Source organism: Cuculus canorus, chromosome 7 (genome assembly GCF_017976375.1).
Source record: "Cuculus canorus isolate bCucCan1 chromosome 7, bCucCan1.pri, whole genome shotgun sequence".
Lineage (NCBI taxonomy): Eukaryota > Metazoa > Chordata > Aves > Cuculiformes > Cuculidae > Cuculus > Cuculus canorus.
The window spans coordinates 24,924,538-24,936,684 of record NC_071407.1 but is presented as its reverse complement, the minus strand read 5'-3'; the positions used below and the strand labels follow the sequence as shown (position 1 = coordinate 24,936,684).

Sequence of the window (12,147 nt, the reverse complement as noted above, 5' to 3'; positions counted from 1 at the left end):
CCAGTCCCAATACCCCTTGTCATGGGCAGGGACACCTCCCACTGGATCAGGTTCCTCAAAGCCCCATCCAACCTGGCCTTGAACACCTCCAGGAATGCAGCATCCACGACTTCTCTGGGCAACCTGTTCCAGTGCCTCAACACCCTCACAGTAACAAACAGCTTCCTAATATCTCATACAAACCCCCTCCTCTTTCAGCTTAAAGACTTTCCCCCTCGTCCTGTCCCTGCACTCCCTGATAAAGAGCCTCTCCCCAGCTTTCCTGTAGCCACTGTCAGTACTAAAGTAATTTCACTAGTCCTCTTCAGGTGGGAGCATCATCAGCAGGGCAACACGAGAGCAGAGCAGCAAGGCAGGAGACATCCTGGCATGGCAGTCAGGTGATCTGCAATCACCTCTGGATAACAGGACAGCATTCAGATTTTGAGAAGTATCACTTCACCATGATGAGTATCTAAGTCAACAGTTAAAACAATTAGCAAGACACAATAATTTTGGCTTAAATCCTCAGCACACCTTACTCAAGAACAGCCACGTAATCACTGCAGGTAGCAACACACGCTTCAACCCTGTCCAAGAGTATTTCATAGAATCATTCTGGTTAGAAAAGACCTCTATAATCATCCAGTCCAATTGTCAGCCCAACAAATATAAAACCTAACCATTCACATTCCAAACTAGCTAACAGAAAGGACAGGACTATACAGATCATTGCCTGTGTGTGCAGAAAAGGCTTGAAAGGTGCTCTGCACACTCTCCAATAGAGCACCATCAGGATATTCACAAATAGATCTTCAGGTATTTTGTTTCTTCTTTCAAAAGATTCTGAGTGACATCCATCTGAATAATAAATTGCTGACACCACAATCAATTCAATTAAAAGCTGCTCAATAGGTAAGAGGGAGGGAGTTGACTACTGACCAAATCTGACATACAAATGGCTCGCTAATTTGTCTGCAAGACAAACTAAATGGAATGGGCTGGCTACAGGTGGAGGTAAATGCCTCAGAAATAGACATCAAGAAATCATCTAGCTCTCTAAAACACTGTGGATTACAGTCATTTAACAAGGAGTACATTTTTGCCTTTGCAAATGGTTTATGAGTGCTACAGGAGAGGCGCAAGTCAACACTTCAGGTGGGACTTCAAAACTTCCATTTTCTGATCTCTTATAATCTGCTCTTAGCAGAAACTATAAACTGTATCTTCTGTTCATACTGCAAAATACATAATCCAAGATTATGAGGTATTACATACAAATGATCAACGAACTCTCCAAACACAAAACTCTCTAGATGAGAGAATAAATCCCCTCCTGACAATTTTTGTAGCTGAAAAGACAAAGCAGCAGCTTGCTGAACCTCAGGCAAGCCAGAAGGCCAACATCCTCATCTCACTAAATGTACAACTGTCTGTATAGAAGGGTAAAACCAGTGGGTCATGGTGTATTATATGTGTTGCTTACAAGAGAAAAAAAAATCCTCATAATTCTCCATTTCAACTAGTTCTTCAAAAATCCAGCCACTGGCTACCTCCTCTTTCTGCTCAAACACCATCTGCTGGGCCCATTTTCTATGAAAGCAATACAAGGAGCCACAAATAATAAGACAGAAGCTTAATTACATGCTCAGAAGAAGGTCATCCTCATATTAAAATCAGAAACAAATACGCAAGGACCATCTATGCTTCTGTTTTTCAAAGAGGTTCAAAGTACATTCGCAAGCCATAAAGTCATTTAGCAAAAAGATTAAAATCCATGGTTTATAATGGACTAAGACCATATACAAACTTACACTAACATTTCTGCTTTTAACTTGATTCTAATGTAACTTCTGTCTAATGAAGCATATTTGCTCACAGCCACAAATATCTTTAGATAGTCACATTAAGGACCTTCCAGGTAAATCAGCCAATCAAGGAACTACAATGTTTCCACCCTGAGGAACAGTCAGAGACCATATACAGCCATTTGGAAAACTGATGGAAATGGGACAATTTAACAGCGTTTGTCCATGTGCAAGAAGACTACACGGTTTAGAAGTTTCTTCCAGACCAACCTCTCCACTGCTAGAAAGCAGCAGGAATGCATACGGATGAATAGGTATGTAGGAACATGAGGAACTGGTGCTGACTTCCAAAAATATCCCATTTTATTACCCCTGGGATAGGAGGAGTTTTTACACACCTACAAACCAACACAACAGCGAGGCACACTGCCCAACATGCATTATAAACCAGAGCTGGCAGCCAAACCTGGACAGAACAGCAGCTATGGCACCAAAGCTCACCAAACATATCAAAACCACAAAGGGGATGATACAACTCCGTGGCACATCTGCCTGAGCACGATGGCTGGAGTCAAAACTATTGACAGCTGCAAAACAAGAAAGCTGTGAGATCCATAGCAGCCCCTGTTAACAGAGCCAGGGAGACCTACGAGCTGCTCAAGGCAGTCAAATACGGCCTGTGATCAATAGAAGCAAATACCACTGGCAGATCAAGCAGGATCAAGACTACATAAGCCACTGCAATCTGTATGAATAAGTGAGTCATGACAGGCTTCTCGGAAAGCTCCGGTGTTAGGGCGATGCTTGGAAAACTCAACTTTCTTAAACAGTTGGATATTGCCCATAGATAATGCAGTGAGAGTAAAAGTACTGTTAATGCCTTTCTTTGAAATCTGGCTGGAATATAGATAAGTAAGTGGCAATAATTAAGTTGCAAAAACTCCCCACAGTACTTTTTTTCTTTTCCTACTACTTAATAATGCAGAACTAAGGTTGTTAATAAAAATGTTCAATATATGAAACCACTAAAATAAACAACAGGTCAGTAAAGCTGGTTAGCAGAGCTATTTGAGCATTGAAAAGAGATGTAAGACAATCTCAGCGTGCTCTGTTACATTCACAGGCTTGAGTAAGAAAAGATATGGAAGAATAAGCAAAGCAACGATTTTTAGGAGCATCTCAGGTTGACGTAGTTTGCTTTTGCTGAACCTCTACTCTCTTCATTTGTCACTAAGCTAGGTCAGAATGACTTTGGAAATCCAGTAAAAATAGTTTTAACGATGAGCATGTCAAAGGAGGAACCGATGGTATTCAAAAGCATCCTAACAAGGCTGTATTTACAAACAGTTGTGGGGTTTGGCCTGCTTCCAGGATGTCACCACAGACAAGAGTCTATCTTGCCTACCTCCTGAAATTCAAGGGATGCGAGAGGCACTGAGAGGGTATGAAGACTACTAACTACTAACAAGAAAATTCAGTTAGAGGATTATAAGTTGATAAACACTGAAGACAACTGAGAACAAAATCAACTTTTTATTCTGGAACAGGCAAAACTGCCATAGGTTGCACTGCCTTAATGTCAACAGAATGAGCTCCAACATGCTAAGAATCAGGAGAAGTTGTGGATGTCCCATCCTTGGAGGTGCTCAGGCTGGATGAGGCTTTGAGCAACCTGATTCAGTGGAAGGTGCCCCTGCCCATGGCTGGGAGGGTGGAACTGGATTATCTTTAAGGTCCCTTCCAAACTAAACCATTCTATGATTTGTAACACACTTCGGCGAATGCAACACATTTGAGAATGATCCAGGTCTAGAACTAGAGAAATGGGTAATACTTATTGCAGTTAGACTGAGTGGCAGCCTTCTGCACTGCTGAAGTCATCGCTGCCCCAGTGCCACTCATTTTACTTTATAACTACAGTTTGTCTTGATCTTAAGGAGAAAATTCTTCAGGGAACTCCTATTAAGCATAGGGAAAATAACCTGCCTGTGATCTTTTTGGGCTTCTCTCATCTCCTTACTGCATCCTCAGTGACAGAGCCAAAACACGTGCCAGACTGGCTGGCTGCTTTCTCATTGATGATGAACGGATACGCGCTCTTCATCATGCCTTAAAAGCTATTACTGCTTTGCTTTATTGTGCACTGCTGTACCTCTGATAATTACCCAAACATCCATTCCATCTGAAGGCTTGCTCCTCCTTTTCCAGTCTGGTTTAAGAGGTTTTGTTCGATAACTTCAAACTGTTCTGATATTAAAGAAGGTCATTTTAACTACTTCTTGAACAACTGTTCTATACCTCTTAACATTCTCTTGTGAAAGCCTTTTAGATATACCTTGGTGGAATTTTTGTCCCTATCCTGCTGTTAGAAGAGTCAATAGATACTAACACAGTACATTTTTTGCCAGTGTATTAACTTTTATCTATTTTTATAAGGATCTGTTTGTTTTGGGCTCTCCAAAGAGAGGATCAGTCATTCCCCACTGCAGGGAAAAGGATGCCATGCCTAGTGTTTTATCACAGAACACTCTGGTTTCTTCTGGAAAGACATTACAAGGAAAACCACCACAGTGAACTCTAGGAAATTTAGAGGACATGCAGTGGAGACATTTGTTACAGCAACATTTTATAACTCCCAGAATATATCTATGCTGCATTGTACACTGTACCCTGCAAGGTATTGGAGGTAGCAACCATCCCCTCAGCCTGCACAGCTATCCACGTGGCCCAGCCAGGTTCTGATCCTCAGATTAGATCACCCAGCTCCAGCCGGATAGCTCGGAACCACCTTGCAGCAACAGCCAAGCAGTGCTGTGAAGAAGTCACTTTTTCCTTCTTCCCCCCCATCTCTTCCTTGAGCCAGAGCCCTGCTGTCCAGCTGTTTATAAGCAGTTTCCCAGTGGCCTGTTAGCAGCAGCTTCTGCTTGCTCCTCCCAAGACAAAACAGCAGTTCTACTTGCAAGAGGAGACCCAGAAGACAGTGGTTCCTGTGGTAGCCTTTGTTCTCAAACCAAGAGGAACAAAACCAGAATACCTTCACTGAGATCTCAGAAACATCCTTACAGCAATGTTCCACGTGGTAAGGTTTTGGGTTTGTTTTCCCCACTTAGCTCTTTTGCTATTTAATACGATATTCTGTCCTTCCTTTTGTTGTCAGAGAAAAAATAAATTACAACAGTAAAATCCCACAGAGACACAGTTTTCTGTTTCTTTTCCTTGCTGATCATCAGGAATACCCCTTTCACTCCTATCCTGCTCATGAGAACACAGCCTGGCATTGTCGCATCCCAGTGACAACCGAGACTAACATGGGAGCTTCTGTATCCTCAGCTTACCTTGTGACAGGGAAACCCATGATTCTTTTGTCTTAGTTACACATCTTGTAATCATAGAATCACAGAATGGCTTTGGGTTGGAAGGGACCTTTACAGGTCGTCCAGTCCAACCTCCCTGTAGGAGCAGGGACATCTGAGGTTGCTCAGAGCCCTATTCAACCTGACTTTGAATCTTCCAGGGTCTGAGTCTCCACTGCCTCCCTGCACCAACTACTCCTCTCTCACTGCTAGTTTGCACACTGTTTTGCTCTGTAACAGACAGCTGTCCTCTCTGAGTGAGAGTTCCAGGAGCACACGCTCCTTTGGGCACAAGCAATACCAGTGAGGCAGCACACCAATAAGGCTGCACATGTCTCACTGAAGTATGAACACAGCAACATTTCTGCCAGGCCCACTGAGACACTGACACGCACAGGCTTGATGTTTGAGTCCATTCTACTACGTCTACACAAGATTAAAGGCTTAAGTGCCAAACTTCTCTTACGCTTGGTAATTTCAGTTGTTGTCATGAACCTGCCCCTTGTGCGTTTGGATGACTTCTTCACTAGTGAAATATGCCTTTCCAGACATATTCCTCTGGGGATTTTGTGACGATTCCTCTAGAAAGGGATAAAAGCGGGGCAGGTGGGAATCAACATTAAGCACTCTTAAAATAAAACTTTTAATCATGAATTCAAACCTGAGGCTTTAGTAACGCTTTTCTGATGGCTTCAATTCACACTTGAAGCGTTACTGACTGGGTTCTTCTAAAGTAAGTTTACAGAAACCCAAACTCCTGTTCTTGAGTTCTCCTGTGCTTCAACTGCCATCTTGACTTAAGCCCTCAGAGAAAAGAGGAACAAGATCCCTCTAAGCAGATCGGGGACAGCACGGAGGAAACACGTCTTCGCTCGACTGAGAGCAGCTTCTACTTTCATGCACGATTACCTGCTGACAATTACTTTCTTTACCAATGTAACAATGATAAAGTTCTAACTGAAGAAAAAAATTAAAGGAATATTTGGTAAAGTAGAGCAACTTAAGTTGGATCTTAATTTTATGTACTTCCATTTCCAGGTAATGTTTCAGCGATGCTAATTGTTTCTCTTAGGCCTAATGATCTGGTCAGCGTAACCTGATCCAGACATGACTTCTGGAAAGGAACTGCCCCCACAGTAACTTTTCTCTCAAAACTCTACAAATTTGCACCACAAACTTCATCTTCTGTAATTTTATGGGCCAAGATAAATTGTTGTCATGAACAGGCATTCCAATTGGCCAGTTCAGCCTGTCAGAGAGCATTTATCTCATCAAAAATTGATAGCTACTAAGGGATTTTCAGCTGGATCTTACGTGGGCTCACCTGAACACAGGGGGAGTACTTTGTGTGACTGAAGTCAACCTTTGTTTTCACAGTGATGTTAGTGGGCACAGGACACTGCCACTACTTTAGGCAAAGTCTATTCCACTTTATGCAGCAATAGCTTTGGTTGAGGAGCTGCTGCCTGCGACGGCAAGTCTCTTCCCCCAGCAAACCATGCTGTTGCTAACACTGAAGCTGTATGGATCCCTTGTATTTCCTTTTTGCTATACATTAATATATGCCGTTTTAGTCAGTTTTAAGTTATTATTTGCTTTAATCCGAGTAACTAAAAAAAAAAAAACCAAAAAAACCAGCATCCCAAATTCCACTCTGGCATCGCTAGTTTGAAACTTTCCGAAAACTCTGTAAAATCAAATGCAAATTAAATAATATTTTTAGTTTTTACACAGGCAAAGGAATCAACAAAACGTTTGTTATTACTCAACACAAGGGGCAAAAAACTTGTTAACGTGAGTACCCGAGGCTACCATTGATACCGATACTTCTTTGGGATGCGAGTTCTGCATGGTGAGCTCTTTATAAAGACACCAAAACTGAAATGGTGGCAGCAGTATTGTCACTGCTGTTCGCAGAGCAGCACGTCATGTTTTGACAGTGCCAGGCAGGCTAAAGTTGGAGAAAACGCCGCTGCTAATTGCTGTTGCCACTGGGCTCAATGACTGCAAATACAATAAGCAAGATTCTTGTATAACATTAAACACTTCACCCCTAAAATGAAAAACATGGTAAAGCCCAGGTATATTAGCAAACCGTGAATTCCCTTCTCGCCACCCCGAATCTCCCAAGAGGCAACCGGAGGGCAGGGTGGCTGCGTGCGCCCCATCCCGGCTTCCCGCTGCCATCCCCGCTGACAAGATGCAGCAGCACTGCCTTTACCCACAATGCACCCTCGAGCGGGCACACACACACACAGTCACACACACACAGACACACACGCAGTCATGCACACACACACACATCCCCACTCGCGTATGTACCCCCCTCCCCAACTTACCCACAAGTTCTATTCCATCCAAACCCCCCCGTCTTTCTCCGCTCCCCCTCCTCGGCGCGCCTGCCTCTCTTCTGCTGCAGAAAAAGGCCACAGATGTCTGCAAACACTTCTAGGCAGAAACCAGCCAGTGCAGAACAAAGACAGCCGGGGTTGCCTTCATCTCAGCACAAGGCAGCCAGTAGCTATTTCCAAGCGTGTTCGCTCTCCCCCCTCCGAGGGCACCCTGCTCACTCGCTCTGCTCTCTGCCTGTCCAGCTACTGCACAACACACATCAATTATTCATCGCTTGTCTCCCGGTTTCCAGGCAAAACCAATCACAGATGGAGTCTTGCTAATGGGCTCATGCCGTACTTGCCAACAGGCTATTTGTGCTCCAGCTACAACCCTCTAGAGACAATAAAGAGAATCAGGTTAAGCTTTAAAACTTCACACGTACGCGCACGGACCCAGAACGGCATCAGACATGTCAGCATCCCTGTGACATCGCTCCAGCACGCAGCATGGCAGAAAGCTGCTTTACATCTTCTGGAAAGGGGGCTTTAAAGGGGGGTGGGGGGGGAGGAATCAAATGCTCAGGAAAAAAATCATCTCACCTCGGCCGCATGTTACTGATATTGATGGGGTTTCTTTTCTGCCTCTAGTGATCCATCTCCTGCTTTCCCATCACACCTCTCCCTCCTGCTCATACTCACACACACACAGAGCCACTTTGCCAGGAGGGAGGGAGAGAGACAGAGAGAGAGAGAGAGAGAGGAGGGGAGAAAAAAAACCACCCAGGCAGCTCACATTTCAAACTTGCGAGGAGGGGTGGTGCTTAAAACGCGAGGACAAAGCCTCTGCCTCTGGCACCCGGCCAGGACGCTAAAACAAATCCCCCCCGATCAATTAATTGGGACTAACACTTGTTCGGGTCCGCGAACCAAAGCATTGAGGGCACCGGGGCTGGGAAGGCTTCGGATTTAGGAAACCTCCCGCGCTCGTTCCCCCCCCTCCTCTGTTTGCTGAATGCTGTTGACTAAATCCATCAAACCAGGCTTGCTAATTAGCGGCCAGAGCAGCGCCCGGGGCGGGCGGCCCCGCCGGCAGGAGCTTCCTCCCTCCCTTCCTTCCGCACCGGCCGCCGCCCGCCCCGGGCAGGGAGGGACCGGGAGAGGGGGACCGAGGGATGGAGCGGGAGGGACCGGGAGAGCGAGGGATGGAGCGAAAGGGACAGAGCGGGAGGGACCAGTGGGAAGGGAGGGATGGAGCTGGGAGGGGATGGAGCGGGAGGGACCAGTGGGAAGAGGATGGAGCTGAGGCACCGGGGCGGGAAGGGATGGAGCAGGAGGGAGCGGCGGGACGAGATGGACAGGTTGGGAGGGGATGGAGCGGGAGAGACCGGCGGGGAGGGAGGGATGGAGCAGGAGGGAGCGGCGGGGCAGGAGAACCGGGGCGAGAGGTGTCGGGCAGGGAAGCGGCCGTCAGGACGTGCGGTGCCGGCGGGGAGGAGGCTGGCAGGGCAGGAGGTGCCGGCGGGGAGGGGGCTGGCAGGGCAGGAGGTGCCGGCGGGGAGGGGGCTGCCAGGGCAGGAGGTGCCCGCGGGGAGGGGGCTGCCAGGGCAGGAGGTGCCGGTCTGGCCCTGAGGGATTCCCTGCCGAGGGAAAACTGAGCCGGGCTGGTCACACTCGGGGGTTTCCAAGGGCTCATCCCGCCTCACAGCATTCCCTTCCTACGCCACTCCGAGCTCAGAACTGCCCACCGAAGAGCTTTACACAGGTTTCAAGTATCCAGCCATGCCACAGGGCAGCCCAGCGTCAAAGGGGAAAACCCAAGCAGGGAGGTTATGTGAGAATTTTACTCCTTCTCGGAGATAAAACTGGCAGTTTCAGTTGTGGCCAGGCGAGCCCCAGCCTTTTCCTGCCAGGCTCCTGCGGGGCAGAGCCACTTCCTTCCCGGCACGACCTGCACAAAGGCACCTCCACCTCTTAAAGGCACCCCCAGCCCTTTCCAAACACCAAATGGGAACGAGAAATTGCCCAGGGATGCGGCTGAGTCCCCATCCCTGGAGATCTAAAAGACAGGTAGACAAGGTGCTCAGAGATGGAGTGCTCAGTGAGGACACGTACGGTTGGACTCGATCTCAAAGGTCTTTTCCAACCAAACGATTCTAAAAAAAGGAGGGGAAAAAAAAACCCCAACACTGGCTCGCCAGCAAAATCCCTTTCAGAAATGACCCCGGCTTTCCTCACCATACTTGCAGTCGTGCAGCCGTGCTTCGTAAACACCTCAGCAGCCAAAGCCTGCAAGATGACAGATCTGAGCCGCAAACCATCACGGAGCAGCTCTTCTCTGAAAAATGATGCCACAAAACAGCACTGTCAGGTTTCATGTTAGTTTCTTTCCGAGGGAATCACCTCGCTTCCACTCCTGACGTCCCAGCTCAAGGACAGCCCATAGGACAGGGCTGATCCATTCTCTCCCCAACCAAGAAACCAAGCAGTACTGCATGCTGATCCCTCCAGAACGCTCCTGCAACCTCAGCCCAGCACAAGCCTGACTAAAGGAAAAGTTCTTAACAAATACAACTGCTACAGGTGGTACAAAACACAGTGCCAGGCCGTTATTCACAGCGGACAGTCAGTACAGCACAGGCAAGCCTTCTGCTTGGTCCTCCAATCAAGGTAGACCCACAAGGCTGCTGGAAAAACTCATACACAAAATGCAGTTTCCACTGCAGTTGATCAGACTTGAGATTCAGTCACACAAAATAACAATAGGGAACCTCACATGACTAGTTTTCATGGGTTTGGAGCGGAAAGGACCTTAAAGCCCATCCAGTTCCAATCCACTGCCATGGGCAGGGACACCTCCCACTGGATCAGGATGCTCAAAGCCCCATCCAACTTGGCTTTGAACACCTCCAGGGTTTTGTTGCTTTTCAGAGTGGATGGATGCTTTAAGGAGCTGTAATTACACAGCAAGGCTAGGAGAATGGATAGTAGCAAACATGGGTTCTGGAGGGCTGGCAAAGCAGTAGAAGTACATTGATAATCCCACAGAAGGATGGAATTCCCTGCTAACGTAACTGCACTGGGTTCAGACTTGGTGGGTGCAAATGACGTTTATAACGGACTATAACTCCTAAAGTACTAGACACACACAGAATGGACATTTTTTGTGCTTGTTTCAGGTTTTACTGCATTTACAAAATGTTCACAGTTTGTAAGCTACCATGGTGTCAAAAAACACACAAAGCAACAAAACCAAGAATGTATCAGGCAGTTGCCATATCTCAAATACCAATACTGGCTGCTTCCTTGTACAAGCTTCGATATCTTATTTTCTGAGGGAAAATTTATTTACTATTGCTGCATAGAAAACTCATATTCACCAGTATCCTATGTATTTCCCTCTAACAACCATCAAAAGTAAGAGGATTGCCTTTTTTTCCCCTCCCTCTGCAAATAAATGCTCTTTCTAGTGTAACAGTGCAAGTTTCTCTTTTAAGCTGCCTGTCTTTTCAGCGGAAGTGGTTTACAGTAGACAAATCACTTATCTAAAAATTATGTACTTACTTCTTTGACAAATCTTCAGCAGGTTTCTAATCCCACCCTGCCACTTGAAATATCACTTTCTGTGATGACATTTGAGTCACAGTTGTCAGAAGCATCAGGCTCTGTAGTTAAATGGATTAAATCACACTTCATAGCACGCAGCATTTTGAAGGAGGAGTGGTTTATCATTTGTAGAAATTAATCATAACAGTTTTTTCTCTAGGGCAAATTCCCAATAATTTTTAAAGATTACTATGTTTAAGCCCCACTGACAGCAATGTGTCACATTGCATCACAGGGAAGGTTATCTCAGGTAGTGATGCAGTGATAACTATTAACAAGACTCACTGAAGACATCTACTACTGGGAGAAGCAGGCCCACACTGGGGAAGCACCTTTTAAATGCAGGGGTGGGAGAGCAGACTCCTTGGCTGTCCTTTGTGTGGCTCTATTGAAGCCGCAGGGAATCCACTCAGTGCTGTGCCTGGCAGCTCGCATCCCGGGCGGTCAGTCTCCCATGGGGCCAGCGAGACCCTCAGCCCCACAAGGGAAGGAGAAGAGGGGGTCTGGCTTTTGTTCAGCCCTACAGCAGGGAAAGATGAGATGCTTATTTGGGCCACCTTTAGCTGATTAAGGTGAAGAGAAGGCTCTGGGGAGATCTTATAACAGCCTTCCAGTACTGAAAACGGCTACAGGAAAACTGGGGAGGCACTCTTTATCAGGGAATATAGGGACAGGATGAGGCAGAACAGTTTTGAGCTGCAAGAGGGAAGACTGAGATGAGATCTTATGAAGAAATGTTTTCCTGTGAGGGTGGTGAGGCACTGGCCCAGGTTACCCAGAGCAGTGGTGGCTGCCCCGTCCCTGGAGGTGTTCAAAGCCAGGTTGGATAGGGCTTTGAGCACCTGATCCAGGGGGAAGTGTCTCTGCCCACGGCAGGGAGGGTGGAACTGGATGAGCTTCAATGTCCCTTCCAGCCCAAACCATTCTATGATTCTTCGAAGAGTGGAAAGATTTTCAAAGTCCTGTTTACCCCAAAACAGGAGACAGTGTTTGTCTGTTTAATGTATTAATGTTACCAAAGCCATACAATATTACCAATCAGAAATCTCCCAAATGTCAATCCTATCAGTC

General features: G+C 46.5%; 1 protein-coding gene across 8 annotated transcripts in view; it reads right to left on the bottom strand.

The window, feature by feature from the left end:
• ZMIZ1 (zinc finger MIZ-type containing 1) overlaps nucleotides 1-12,147 on the bottom strand; it is a 362,798-nt gene that overhangs the window by 90,875 nt on the left and 259,776 nt on the right. Inside the window, exon 1 of one of the 8 annotated variants that reach the window (XM_054070995.1) lies at nucleotides 8,074-8,231. The exons of 6 other annotated variants lie outside the window; for them this stretch is intronic. The gene's annotated coding sequence lies outside the window, so the exon portion shown is untranslated. Of the gene's footprint in view, nucleotides 1-7,479; nucleotides 7,664-8,073; nucleotides 8,232-12,147 lie in introns of those variants that run through there. One more of the 8 variants, XM_054070996.1, reaches the window with a different exon arrangement.